This window comes from Acomys russatus, chromosome 2, assembly GCF_903995435.1.
Source record: "Acomys russatus chromosome 2, mAcoRus1.1, whole genome shotgun sequence".
In the NCBI taxonomy this organism is placed as follows: domain Eukaryota; kingdom Metazoa; phylum Chordata; class Mammalia; order Rodentia; family Muridae; genus Acomys; species Acomys russatus.
The window spans coordinates 16,137,723-16,153,610 of record NC_067138.1 but is presented as its reverse complement, the minus strand read 5'-3'; the positions used below and the strand labels follow the sequence as shown (position 1 = coordinate 16,153,610).

The window sequence follows — 15,888 nt, the reverse complement described above, 5'->3', positions numbered from 1 at the left end:
GAATCTTGACTGTGCTTCTGTGTTAAATCGGGACAATAAGAGAATCTTGGGGAGAAGAGGCGTGAGAAGTAAATCTTAGGGAGGAAAGAGGAGTGAAAGAACAAAATTATAGACAATTCTTTTTTTCCTCTACTGACTTTTTATTCAAAATTGTAAATTTAACTCTGAAATCCAGCTAAACTTTGAGGGGAATGAAGAAAATATGGGACTAGGAGCAGATGTGGTGTGGGTGCTCTCCTGAGCTACAGAAGGAATGATGTGGTGAGCAAGATGCAAGCAATTCAAAGAATTAGAGTTGTCCACAGTCAGAAATGGTGACCTTCTTGCTGGTCTTGCCATTCCTGGACACAAAGTACTCCATGGTTTCCACGATGCTCATGCCTTGTTTCACCTTCCCAAAGACTGTATGCTTGCCATCCCACCAATCTTGGCAGTACAGATTAAAAAACAAAACAAAACAAAAACTGAGAACCATTTGTGCTTGGTCCAACATTTGCATTGGACAAGACGCTAGGATGTGTATGCTTCAGAACGAAGTTCTCATCCTCAAATTTCTCCCCATAGATGGAGCAGACACCAGTGCCATTATGACATGTGACGGTACCACCATGGCACATGAATCCTGGAATTATTCTGTGAAAAGAGGAACCGTTATATCCAGACCCTTTCTCTCCAGAGCTCAAAGCATGAAAGTTTTCTGCTGTGTTTGGAACTTTGTCTGTAAACAGGTCAAAGGAGATGAGGCCCAAGGGTTCGCCATCAGCTGTGATTGCAAAGAACATGGTTGCATTGACTATGGCTGTAGCCAGTGGTGACAGGAAAGAGTGGTATCTGCTATTATAAACAATTCTAAACCAGGCTTGATTGTCAAAGCTCTGACTCTACTCAACTCTTCTATTGGTTCAAATCGTGGATTAATGACTAGCTTATTACTCCAGATAGCAGAGCAATTCAACCAGCAAAGGATATCATGAAGTGTAAGAGAAGAGTGAGAGGAACATAATGTTTGGAGAAGTGTGAAACTGAAGTTAATCCAAGCCAGGGAGCTACAACACCCTTGCCAGGTGGTTGAATGCAGTGCCAGACCAAACTTGTTGAAAAGCATCCAGCATCTTTTGTAGGATGGGTTATTTTGGTTCATTACCTGAGCAAAGCTTTGCTTGAATGTGGAAAATTTTTAGTTCTAGTAATCTGACCAAACCAGGAGGCAGACTTACAGATGCAATGGGTTTGCTTCCTGAAACAGAGACATATATTAGCCAATTGCTGGATAGATATTTTTCACTATATATAGAAATAGAGCTAGGAATGGCAATACATGCCTGCATCCTCAGCATTTTAGATGGTAAGGCAGGAAAATGACATGTTTGAGGCCAGCCAATACTACATAGTGAACTCTAGACTTGCCAGTGTTACCAGTGAGGAGCTGTCTCAGGAAATGTAGGAAAGGGGTAGAATATCTACGATGATTGAGATTTCTTAAAATAGATTTTTATTCGATGAATGTTGTAACAAACTCTTAAAATAGAATTTTCATATGTAAGATGAAATAAACTTTGTTCAAATGTTATCACAATGAAAAATTGCTTCTACTAAAATCATTCAATAGTTAAAAAACTGTTTGGGGGCTGGATATTTTACAGAGATTAAGAACATGTATTGCTCTAGAGGGTGGAGGTTTGTGCCAATTCCAGTTCCAGGGGAACTGATGCCTTCTTTTAGTCTCTGTACCTCACAGAAGTGTTGCACATACATAGATAAAGGCATATTCTTATACACACAAATGAAAATAAGATAATGATTTTTAAAACTGTTTTTTAACCTAGAAAAAGTCCCTTTGAAAAAGTTTTAGAAACAAAACCATATTGCATATATAATATTCTAGATTAATATTTATTCTGTTCTAATATTTATCACATATTTATACATGTTAATTCATTAAATATTATTATGTATCCTGAGAGATAATTAATGCTACTATTAATAATTAATAATTAATTATTAACAAACAAAGGAATTCCTTCATCACCATCATAAAGCTATCTTAACTTGTATTTGAAATTCTATCCAAGTTCTCCTGAATCTAACTTAGCAACAGTAGCAAGACTCATCTTTCCAGACACGTCTTCCTTAGCTAATATATTTTCTCTTCTAGATATCTCCACCCACTTTCATCCACAGATGAAAGTATTTTGAAGTAAATACTAGCATAATTGTTTCTAAAATGTGTTATTCAAGGAAGGTGAATTTGACCCTTATATACTCAATTTCACACAATTGTGTAATGTCTCAGGTTTGATCTCTGTATTTGTCCCCATCTGCTGTAGGAGGAAGCCTCTCTAATGATGGCTGAATAAGGCACTGGTCTATGAGTATATCAGAATATCATTATAGTTCCTTTTTTTAGTGTACAGGCAAACCTTTCTTGTCCATGATTCCTTCCTTTTGCCATGCATAATCACTCATCAGAACCCATCCTCACACGTCCTAGGAGTCCCAGAAATGTGTTCAGGAACAATGTCCTGCCCAGCTGGTACTGATCTCCTTTAAGTGGCCAAAGTCATCAGGTGTTCTGTACAAGAATAAGGGCAGATGATTTTTTCTTCATCCTCATATTCTCAGGGTAGGCTCAGTCTGAATCAACATGTTCTACTATTTTGTACTTTTGTGAATTTGCGCTGGAGTCTGTGATACTTTACTTTGTTGTATCACACTTATGAACATTTACGGAAATTGCACATTCTCTTTATAAGTCCCTCCATTTATATTAAAAATAGATTCTTTGCTCATACACTATATTCTAATTACAGTTTACCCTTAAACTCCTCCCAATTCCTACCTGCCTCTCCTCCAATTCATGTCCATTCCATTTTTTTCTATCTTTAGAAAATATCAGGCTTCTAAGAGATAACAATAAAACACAACAAAATAGAATATAATAAATAAGAACAGAAAACAGACATTGAGGTTTGACAAGGCAAACCTCAAAAGGAAAAGAGCCCCAAGAGAAGTCATAAGAATTAGAGACTTATTTTTTTCATAAAAATACTAAATTGAAAGCTATAATGTATATGAAAAGGACATTTGCAGATCTCTGTAGGCCTGGTGCTTTCTACTTTTGTCTCTGTTAGTTCATATGAGCTTTGGTCAGTTGATTAAAACAGCCTTGGTCTCCTGATGTCCTTTGTTCCCTCTGGATCTTACACTGTTTCTGCCTCCTCTTCCATTGTGGTTCCCTGAGCTCTGAAAAGGGATTTGATGGAGATGCCCCATTTAGAGTTGTGTGTTCCAAGGTCTCACTCTCTGTGTAATGTCTGGGGTTTGATCTCTGTATTTGTCCTCATCTGTTGTAGGAAGAAGCTTCTCTGATGACGGCTGAATAAGGAACTGGTCTATAAGTATAGTAGAATAGCATTAGGAATCATTTTATTGTTATTATTTTAGGTGAGTAGTATTTGTTTTTACTTTAAGACTCTGAATATTCTTGCCTCTGTTCCTTGGTCACCCATGCAGCACAAGCTATAGGTTCTATCTCTTGGAGTGAGCCTTAAGTTAAATCAGACATCACTTGGTTATTCCCACAAGCTTTGTGACACCCTTGCCCTAGTATATTTTGCAGGCAGGACAAATTATAGACCAAAGGGTCTGTAACTGGGTTGGCATTTATGTTTCTTTTTTGTGGTACCCTGCAGAGTACCTTCCTGTACCAAAACACTAGAATGCATGTGTGAAGGTTCCATGTAGGCACCAGTCATCCTCTCCATTTTCAATGAGTTGTATGGGTGCTGTCTTCAGCAATGGGCCTCAATTTCATCTTAAGCAAAGTATTTTTATCTTGACTTCAATTTCTTAATCTTTAAATTTTGAGTTTTAATATTACCAATAGGAAGGACTAAATTGTGGAATAAAAACTGAGACCATGCTTAATTGTACATTTTCATACAAATCTACTGAACATGTTGGGTTTTTTTTGGTTTTCATATGATGGAATATATTTTTCTCTGAGAGAAAGCAGAATGTGTATGCAGATCCAAATATAATATGCCTAGATGTTCCTTTATTTTTGAGTTTATAACACTTCCTGATTTTACTTTTATTCTCTTAATTTAAATTCATGTTTTTTCCTAATACACAAAACCACTCTCCATACAAAGGATCTGGCAGGAGCTGACAGCCTCAGTCTTGTGATGCCTTTATAGGACAAAAGAGCATGCTGTAGTTTATATATAATTTCTATGTGTTGGAAACTTGTCCTAGCATAATGATGTAAGGGGTAGAAAATATTTTTAAGAAGTTGTGTTCCTGTGAAGTGGATAGGTAGCTTGGAATCCTACCTGAAGTTGAAATTAAAGTTCTTATGTATGTCTTTTCATTCCCACACAAGTGATGGGTTATGAAAGAACAAGCCTCTATGGCTTCATGCCTAGACCAGGATGAGTGTCACATGCACTCCTGTCATGGTTGTGTCATCTATCATGTCTCAAGAACCATCACCAGAGCAGAGAAAATGAGGAGCAGCATGGTCTGGAACCTCAAAAACACCAACCCAATTTGACCTCTTTCCTTTCTAACCTAGCCTCAAGTATTTTATCATTACAGTGAAATATCAAGCCCCTCTCACTTTATTTCAATTTTACCCGTTTCAGAATGGTTCTGGTTGGCTATGATATATGTCACAATCTTTGAATAACTTCTAAATACAGCTGGAAACATGTGGCTACAGTTTAAAATAACCATAAGAAAGTAAGTTGGTATGCGGGAAAACTCTGGTCTGGGAAGAGTAGTGTTGAACAGGAAGGGTCCAGTTGACACTGTTATCCTTTGCCTCATCAGAAGCAACCTTCTGGTGGATTTTCTATGGCTTTGAAATCCTTACTTTCCTTATTGACTGAGGCTGTTCTGAGCCAATCTACTTGTATTTTGTTGAGTTCCTACTAATTAACTATAACCATCAAGCACTGAAGAAACAATGATGAAATTATATGACCATGCAAAGATCATTGTGTGCTGAGGAAGCACACAGTATGAACTCTTCATACTAGAGATGGACACAAGAAGTACAAGTCATGCAGTGTGAGCTGGGCAAGTATGGGCTACTAGGACTAATGTAAGGTAGGGAGACAGAGATGGTAAGAAAGTATGTTCCTGGATAGTTTAATAAACTATCTTACCTTCACCATCTTTACTTTCAATATACGTTTCTTGTTGATGGTCACTTGTCACCTGTCCAATCAGTTGACATTGCTTACTCAGTTCCAGGCACTTTTATCTAATATGTATATTTTTATCATTGGCCATTGGAAATTCTTTTCCCCCTAGAAAAATTCACTAATCAGCCATAGTGAAGAAATCACTTGTGAAACTGGTGTCTATTTTCCTGGGACGATTTACAGATTTTTCCCAAGCTATTTTTTTATTGAAAACAATTTTTCCTTCATATAATATATTTTGATTACTGTCTCCCTTTTCTCTATTTCTTTTGGCTCCTCCATGCTCCCCCTTTGGACCCCTTCCCTTTCTGGATCTCATCAGAAAACAAACTGGATCTAAGGGATAAAAATAAAATATAATGCAATAATATAAAATAGGAACCAATAAATCAGAATAAGATAAAGCAAACAAACAGAAGGAAAAGATCCCAAGAAAAGGCATAAGAAACAGATAGAGAAGCAGAGACCCACTTATTCCCACATGCCAATAAAAACACTAAACTGGAAGCCATAGTATATACAGAGAAGGTTAAAAGAGAGAAAAATATAAATAAAATAAAAATTTAAAAGAAGTTTAAAAAATCTCCAACATGACATTATAAGACTTTAAAACCACCAATGATAACACTGAATTTGTTTTCTGTTGGCCACATTGGGCATGCAGCTTACCCTTAACAGTAGTTTGTTTGCCCAGATAGACTTTCTTGGAGAAATTGCAAGTGGTCATCAATTCACCCATGATTTTTTTCCATTTATTTATGTATTTAATCAGTTTACATCTGATCCCAGCCCCCTCCTTCCTCTCCTTCCAGTCCAACCTCCCACCCCTCCTCCCATTCTCCCCTCTCTTTACTCCCATAGAAGGGAAGGCCTCCAGTTGGTACCAATCCATCCTGTTATCTCAAGTCACTGCAGGACTAAGGACATCCTCTCTTGCCTGTGACAAGGCACAGTGAATCCCACCTCTGTGAGAGTCATACATGGCTACAGGAGGTGCGACTTTATGCTCCTTAACTAAAGTCCGTTGCTTAGGATCCCAGAGATGCCCTCCCCCTGGATTTCTGTTTTCTTACCAGGTTCTTCTCCTCACCTGCCCTCTTCCTTTCCCTGCCCACCTGATCCTTATTTTCACTGCCCTATCCCCCACCCAGATCCCTCCCTCCATCAAACTCAGGTGTCTATTGTATTTCCTGTTTTGAGTGAGGTTCATGCATCTTCTCTAGTAAAACCATACAATAATCCACAGACCTAAAAAAGTCAAGGAGAGCCCACGCATGAATTGTACATGCTGCTCTAACAACCGTGTTTTAACCCATTAATGACATACAGCCATCCATCAAAGGCATCTTAGAACTCTGCATCTTTTAAGCTTTCTCATTGAAAAGGCAAATTATAAAATTTGCCAAGAACTTTAGTCAAACTGTTGTTCAGAAAAAAAAAACATTAATGTAGGGAAATAACATCATATAACTATGACATGCCAGTAAAAATATCATCTTGTCCAGAAAACACTCTCGTGGGTGGCTTGATTTGCCTACAACACCTAATTAAATTTTCTCCGCCTCCCCCAATGACATATTCATAACAACTGATTGGCTATTCATTTTCATGCATCTCCAAAATGACTGATATCCAGTTTAATTTATGCATAAAACTTAGATGAAAAAAATCTACACTGTCTTTTAGTGTACTAGGTGTCCTTCTATTTCTCTGTGTTTGTTTATTAACCCCATATGATAATAACTTCCTGAGATACATATGCACATAGACTGCACTGAATATTTATTCTTAATATATTACATGCAAAAATATTTTTAAATTTAAGTATATCAGTTGGCTAAGCCTTGAAAGTGGTTGGAAAACAAACAGAATTTTTTTTCTGTGAGTGTGAGGTAGTTCTCAGTTTTCTGACTTTTTTGACACAAGAAAGGAATGAGTCTTATTGACAGACCCTCTCTGGAGACTCTCTGGCAGTCCCAGCATTTTCCAGGCCTGCTTTCCTAGTCACTTCTAGTCCTGTGAAGTTTGTGTTAGGGATTTATTTTTCATACAATGAAATATGAACACCAGTATAACCACTGAGTCTAAGAAACCAGAATGGAATATCTCTTAAAATCCTATTCAGTTTAGTTTCTTTTAAATTACTTAATGAAATAGTGAGATTTTTCTATTAAGCTTAAATGTTTCTATTCTTCAGGACAACTAGCACAGAAGACTGGATTTGATTAGTGTGTACCAAGAGTGGTATTCTCCTATTTGATAGAAGCAAAAGTAAGCTGAAAGCACAAAGGGATGCATTCAGAACAAAACAAAACAAAAGTTATGTGTAACTGACATTGCAGGCACCGACAGGGCAATCAGAAGATAAGGTTCAAGGCCATGGGCAACACAAGATTAGGCAGACAGTGGTCAGGTTCTAGAATTCTAGCAAATATTGCAGACATCTTAGTTGTAGGTAGATGGAGAACATCTTTGAATTGGAAGGGAATTACTAAGAACACTCTGACAGTGGTGAAATCGTTGCATGAATTATGTGGAGTCAGGTTTCCTCAGATTGATGAGCACATCTAACATACTGCACAAAATGTTCAGAACAGGAGGCCAGTAGTGGCAACTGCCTTCCCAGGTCAGGAACTGCCCTAGAGATAGTCTGTTGTAGTGTCAAAGGTTTATTTTTCATGGTACTTTCTTCAATTTCACCTGTAGGAAAGATTACTGCCATTCAGAGGGAAGGATAAAACCTCTGTGAACTACTAGCAAAAGGAAGATGTGAAACACCCCATCATCTCTTAGATGAGGTTGCAGAGACATAAGAGACTGAGAGAATGGCCTCCATCACTATTAAAAAGCTTGTAAGCTATCATCTGGCTTTCCAGTTGTCAGATAGTACTGGATGAAAAGGGGTCAGGTAGAGCCTTCCACCTTGATGGCTTTCTAGAGAATGTGTGACAGCAATATGCTTGTCTTCTGACATTTGCCACTACATTGTGTGTTTTGAAAAGTGAACCTGAGTGACCTATATGTTTTGAGTTTTGCTCAGTTGCTGCTGCTTTAGGGCACATGGGTAAATACTATGAAGTAGAAACACTAGTGCTACTACATGGGGCTGTTTTTGATGGAGAAGACAAGTGTGTCGTGGATAGAAAGATGAAGGGCTAGTGTCATTTATAACAAAGATGTACTTTCAGCACAGTGATGGAATTCTATGTTTAGACCTGTTTCTGTGGATTCTGAGCAGTGGAAAGTGCACATGGACTGGGAACACATGAGCTTCTTCCAAATCCAGGAGACTACTGAGTGGTTGGAGAAACTGACTGGAAGACTGGGTTGTGTCCCAGATAGAGACCATGGGAACAGTCTTCTCAGAAGGGAAGGCTTCTGAGCCTCCCTTCGAGTCTGTGACTTGGCTTTCAACTTGGAAAGGATAAGTGCCTGTTTGGGAATTATACAGGCACCAGGCTGTTAGGACCAATTTAACTACAGTCTTCCTCACACAAACATATAACAGTTCTTGGCACACATGCATTTATTGGATTCTATTAAAATTAAATTGAAACCAAGACATTTTGCACTAAAACTGTATGCTTATTTCAGCACTGAAACCTAGTGAATCAAATGATGCTTTAATTTTTCTTTCCATCCATATCTTGTACTTACTTGCCTATGAAACCCTTTTTAAATTTCTTTTTTCTCAAATTAACTTATAGCATTGTGAAATGTTAATGAGCAACACTAAGCTCATGCCTTGGAACATATTTCCTTGAAGAAAAACAGAGCTTTCCCTGCTATAACTAACAGAAAATTTCTCAAGGTCACCACATAGAAAAGCTTGGGTCCAAGACTATTTTTGACCTAGAAGAACTTGATTGTCTATTCCTTAGTGAACTTTATATTCCTATGCCTTCTGGGAGGTGGAGGCCATTTTGCTGTGGCTGACAGCTCCATGTTAACCATATGGATTATTTGTTTTTTTCAATAAAATAACTACTTACATTTCAGATAGAATACTTCTCTACTTATTTAATGATTCTGAAATTCTCTATAGGACTGAACCCTTCAGAAAAGGATTATTATTCTCAATGAAGCAGAATGACAGGGCATCACAGATGGATATAAAAATGTTATTATTATCTACTACACATGTGATACCTTTTAAAATAGAAATAGAGAGTTATGTATATACATATATGTAAAGTTTTCAAACTTTTTATATAAAATTCTAGGATAAGTAGACTTCATGTTGTATATTTCACCACAGCCATCACAGACATTGAAGATCAAAATGTTCCTGTGAGAATTATAGTGGACCAGAAAGGAAGAAGATAAAACTAAGGTCATGCAAAACTATGAAACGGTAGACAAAATGTCAGAAAATCTAATACATGTTTGACACCTTGATCATATTCAGACCTAAAGCCTGGCATATGAAAAGGTACAAAGACATACAGAGATCAGGAGGTAAGCCCGGCAGAGAGCAAAGTGTTTCTGAAGACAGACAAAATCCCTCAGCAACCCTGAGCTCAAAGCTGGTCTAGAATAAACTGTCATGGTCTTTCAACTTAATAATGGACACAGAGTTGTAATTAGTCTCTTTCCTTCCAGTTTGTTTCCCATCAACTCACCTTGTAATCTCTAGAAATGTTTAAAAGCTGGAAATATTACCTACAGTTGGGAGCTATCACAGTGATTTGGCCTGGAAGCTTACTCTAGCAGGTAGAGAGATTATGAGAAAGCACTCAAACAGTACAACATGGCATTGGAAGCCTTCTTAACACGCAGGGTGCTTTTACATGGGTCTCACTGTACTTTGTTCATGTTTGTGTCTTAATTACATCTGTTAAATCTCTCACTTGTTCTCTGCTTCTCCAGAACAGTCCTCTTTGGTGTTGGAATGTATGTGTATGCACACTCCATATATGCAAATATGCATGTATATATTTGGATCTTGATATCACATAAAGAAAGCATGGAATACTTTATTTGATCTGTTCTTCTCATTACTCTTTTTTTGTTCTACCATTCTCTTCACTTTAGACTCCTACCTTCTTCCATTTTGCCATATATACTTATATATAATGCATATGAACCCTTTAATATAAAAGAAAATATGGTGACTTTCTTAATATACCTTATTTCATATAACATAATAATTTCCAAACCCATGAAGTTTTCTCTAAATGACACAATTTATTCTGTTTGCATCTAAATAAAACTCCTTTGTAAATGTTCCACATTTTTGGGGTGAAATTAGAAACAATCATCCTGAGTGAGGTAACCCAGACCCAGAAATGCACACACTGTATATACTCTTTTATAGGTGGACATTAGCCACATAATACAGGATAACCACACTACAATACACAGACCTGTGGAAGCTAAATCATAAGGAGGACCCTAGGGAGAATGCTTAATTCTCATTCAACTAGAAATTGTTGAAAAGCAGTAACATAGGGAGCTGTTAGAGAGGTAAACCTAGCTGAGCTTCAGGAAGCCCTGAAAATAACATGTATAAAACCCCGAAGTGTTATGTGGGTGTGGGTATGTGTGAGTGCGTGTTTGTAAATGTCTGGCAATTAAACCTTCATCTTCTGGAAGTGAGTGAAGTTTTTTCTTTTTCCTCTGGAAGTATTTGTTACAAAATTTGTAAATAAGAGCTCTACCTAATTTGTTTACCATAACATGTTGCAGCAAACCTTACATGCTTCGTTCCTTTAAGGCCCAAGACTTGCCAGGTTACACAGCCACCGCAATCTCAGTAACTGCCTTGATTCATCTTTTAGATTTCATTTGCCAGTTCTAAAACTTGCTAGTCTTCCTTAATTTTAGTCCTTAGTATTTCATCTACTGAGCAGGAAAGGTCAGAGAACTAGCCTGTCGTAGGCTGTGGGCCGAGAGCCTGGCATCCTATTCTTCATACTGCATGCAATGTGGCTAGATACGTGATCAGACAGCAGAGGGTTGGGCATTCTTGCAATACCCTAGCAGTGCTGAAATCTGCAGCATAGTACTAAGGAAGTTAAAGTTTGAATGTAACCACTTTATTTAAAGTTTTTTTTCTTTTAATTTAAATGAACCCAAGGCGAAGTGAACATGATTTTGTTGACCATGTTCATGAATTACAGATGCAACACGCATTGATAGAATTGTGTCATGGTCTGATGTGATGATTCATTTACATATCCTAATCTGTATGTATTTACATAAACAAAAAACCAAACCCCTGCTTTGATGTGATTGGAGGACTTCCAGTGCTGCTGTCTGTTCCTGAACTTTGTTTTAAGTATGTGTATCTTTGCTTGTATTTTGTATTAAATATTAAAGAAAAGATCCCCTTATTGTTGAGTATGTTGGCATTGTGTCCCTTCCTCCTTTTTCTTTTCTTTTTTTCTTTTGGGGACATATGAAGCAAGTTACTCTTTTTCTGTATCTTTTTCTTCTCTTTTGTAAACCTTTTGTTTTGTTTTGTTTAAAAATGGCTTTATAAAATGGATTTTATAATCCCCCCCCCACAAAAAAAATAAGAAAAAAGAAAAGCAGTAACAGAGCAGGAGCCTATCACAGAGGTCTTCTGAAAGACTCCACCCAGGAAGAGGACCATACATAATGAGGACCTAGACCCTCTGCTTAGATGTAGTCGACAGGCAGCTCAGTCTCTCTGTGGGCCTCATAACATGGGGAGTAGGGGCGACCTCTGACGTGGACTCTGGTGCCCACTTGTTGATCCCTTCCCCCTGTCAAGGATGTCTTGCCAGGCCACAGAGGAAGAAGATGCAGGCAATCCAGATGAGACTGGATAAGCTGAAGTCAGATGATAGGGGAGGAGGGCTCTCCCTTACTGAAGACTAGGGAAGGGGAATGAGGGAGGAAGGGGGTCAGGAAGGCAAAGAGAGAGGAGGCTACAATCAGGATGTAAAGTGAAAAATATTTTTTTATTTTTTAAATATAATTTATTTATATTACATCTTAGTTGTTATCCCAGCCCTTGTAAACTCCCATTCCTCCCTCCCTCCCATTTTAAAAAACAGCTGTGAGAGAGAGAGAGAGAGAGAGAGAGAGAGAGAGAGAGAGAGAGAGAGAGAGAGAGAGAGAGAGAGAGAGAGAGAGAGAGAGAGCTTCTAAATGCAATCTTCCTAAGATGTGAAGGCAGGATGTCATATTAAGGTCATATGAAGTAAAACTATATCCTGGAAACAAAACAAAATTAAATGATGGTAGCAGAATAAAGTATATTTTATAACATGAAAAAATGTTCCACATTCTTAAATCCACTCATCTGTTGATGGCCATGTAGGCTGCCTGGCTATGTATGATGAATAGTTCTGCTAAAACATGTATTTGCAAGTATCTCTGTCATATAATACTTAAGTTCTCTTGGATATATACCCAAGGGTGGTACATCTGGGTAATTTGATAATATATTATGGTTTCTAAGAGTCTTCCACATATGATTTGAATGTGAAATGCCCCTCTCAAGTTCATGTGTTTGAACACATGATCTCAAATTGGTGATGCTGTTTAGCAGGCTTTCCCATCTTTAGTAGATGGGTCTCATCTGAAAGAAGTAGTCTTGACAAAATATACAACTAATCATTTCATTTGAAATATTCAGCCTTAATATTCTTTCCTTTCAAACATCTTGAACTGGGAACACTCTGAAGCATATAGGTTTTTAAAATATACTATGACAGTATAAAGAAATTTGACTTTCTACCACTGGCCACATTCTTGTGTTAATGATGATGGATTCACCTTTGCTTTTTCACATCCCAGTGACTAGCATCATGGCTTGTCTGTTCAATAAATATTTGTTGAACTGAACTAAAATGAATTTTGTTATAAATATTTTTCTAGTAACATGAGCGAAACTAATATACAATTTGGGAGGCCCTGTTTAGTAGCTGAACTAGCACTATTCATTAAATATTTTATTTGGACCCAGACTTTGAAGTTCAAGTTTAGATCGCTAACCACATAAAACTCTTCCTTTCTGAAATAGATGATAGAAGAGTTGCAACTCGTTGTCAACTTCTTATTTGGGAAGAAGACATACAAATAAAATAAGTGTAAAGAAAACTATTTTATTTTAAAATTTTCAATGACTGAGGTTTTGGAAAAATTAAAAGCATTTATTATAGTTGAATAAAATTCACATATATATATCACATTCTAATTATCCATTTTTCTGCTTTAGACAGTTAGATTTCATTACTTTGTTATTGTGAAAAAGCATTAACAAATGTGGATGTGCAAGTGTCTCTGTCCTAGAGAGTAGAGTCCTTTGTGCATGCCTAGCGGGAGTGAGCAGTCTTCTTTACTTGAACTTTATATTCAGTGGGAATTCTTAAGCTTGTGTATTTGTTAATTGATTCTAGATGGGCTATTTTTCAGTGTAGAAATAAATGTACTGACCAGTAGCATTACATTATTAATCAGAAAATTAAAATTCTACCATCTAACTAGTTTAATGTTGAAATAGCATGTGTTTACATAGATTTGTAGGTAAATAGATATGCAAATAGGCAAACAGATGATGGGTAGTAGATAGATAGGCAGGTAGGTAGGCAGATATATACATACATACATTCAGGCAGAGACTGTACATATATATGTGTGTGTATGTGTGTTTACATATATCTGCAGGTAAATAGGTAGGAAAATATATACAAACATGCACACATACATACACCGAGACAGAGAGACTATATATATGAACATATACGTGTGTGTGTGTGTGTGTGTGTGTATGTGTGTGTGTGTGTGTGATAGATCACCTACATGGGAAGAATAGGAAATCTTTGAAGGTAAGAATAAGCTCTTAGCACAATACTTCTCAGAAGCCAAAATTACTAATAGAAACAGGATTTAAAGAAGCCCATATTTCTTCCTGTATTTCCCAGTTATAAACTCTTTCTTACAGATGATTTCCAACCAAATCTGAAACTTTGTAAAGGACAGTTGTTGGTGACCTCTATCTATATGTCTGTACTTGAGTTGGTGAATTTGGACTGACATATTCTCTTGTGAGGTGTGGGAAAGCTTGCATTAAATCTTAGGCTAGGTTGTTGCCAGTGAAACATGATTTTAGGTCAGAAACTGAATCAGAATATTTCAAAACAGCACTCAGGTCTTTAACTTACCTATATTCAGAACATAAACGTCATACAACCCAACAAGCCAAGTGCTTGTCCAGTCCAACCACTGAACTTAATATGCCTCATATGTGAAAATAAATCATTTGTTCACAAGGGGAAAACAAGCAAAGAGGCTTAATGTGACATTATAGAAGGGAAACCTTGTAAGAGCCTCAGCTTCATGCTCTAGCGTCTTGGCATGAGGTCACTGTTGCTTGTTATGATTGGCTCAGACCTTAGGCTGGCAAGGCAGGCTCCTGGGGCTGGGGTAAATCTTGCTGTTTACATCACTAACATTGAATGGTTGCTTTTACTCTGTTAAATGTAGCTTTGCTAAATCTCATGATCTATAATTTGTTAGCTGTGACAATCAGGAATGAATCCAGTGGCATTAATTCTGTATTATTCATTTTGCACCACAGGCCCAAGCTCTCAGAGTGGGACTGAGTCACACATGTGTCTCAGAAGCAGAAACTGAGTACAGTAGCTTCCCAGTGGGTGCTGAACTCATTCCAAAAGCTTATACAAAGGCTCCCATTGGTTGCAACTCTATCTCTCTAGTAGATAGACTTTCTCTTTAGTAGATGACTTTTATTGCAGAATGATCCTGGGCTGAAGTAAGGTCAATTTAAAATATAATCAAAATATAAATACCTTTAATGACATAATTAAAATATAATAGCTCCCCATGCTTCAAAAGTTCTTAGGTAAAACAACCATTTCTTCAGAATTCTCAGTTCAATTAATATCTGAAAATGAGTTTTCCAATAGAAAAAAACATGATAAAGGTTCACCAATCAAATTGGAAAACATGTTTGCCACATCAGATAAATAGAGGACTGAATAAAAGTCCTGATAGATCTTGTATCTATGTGCCATAATTTCTACTATGAAATGTTGTTGTGAATATACATAAAATAAGATAAAGCATGAACTTCTTTTTGTTTTCAAGACAGGGTTTCTCTGTGTAGCCTTGGCTGTCCTGGACTGTCTCTGTAGACCAGGCTGGCCTCAAACTCACAGTGATCCACCTGCCTTTGCCTCCTGAGTGCTGGGATTAAAGATGTGTGCCATTATGCCCGGTAAGCATGATATTCTTTAATATAGAACATGGCATAGTGTAGGTGTTTCATTTTATTTACCATCTGTTGTTCATCAGAAGATCCGAAGACAGTGGATTTTGCATTTTATGTTGTGTGACAAAATGATATGAATAATTGGTCATATAGAATATCTTAGTAAATAGTGAAAAGGTCAAATCTTTGTTGAAGAAACAAAAGGAAACATTTATGTGTGTGTGTATAAATATATATATTCTTATTTATTTATTTATTTATTTAATATAATTTATTATAATTTATTATAATTTACCAGTATTAGATTTCCCTATTATTGTCTAATTACTTCTGAAAATTTAAGAATATATGTGTATGTATGCATGAGTACATCTCCACACATAAATTTCAGGTGCAATTTTGGTTGTTTACTTATATATAGGAATAAACTAGAAGATTACATTGAAGCAGTTCCATATTTTAAGGCTTATA

At 36.9% G+C, this 15,888-nt stretch overlaps 1 pseudogene; it reads right to left on the bottom strand.

Moving 5' to 3' along the window:
• Positions 1 to 289: 289 nt before the first annotated feature.
• Positions 290 to 782, bottom strand: LOC127206089 (peptidyl-prolyl cis-trans isomerase A-like; annotated as a pseudogene).
• Positions 783 to 15,888: the final 15,106 nt, after the last annotated feature.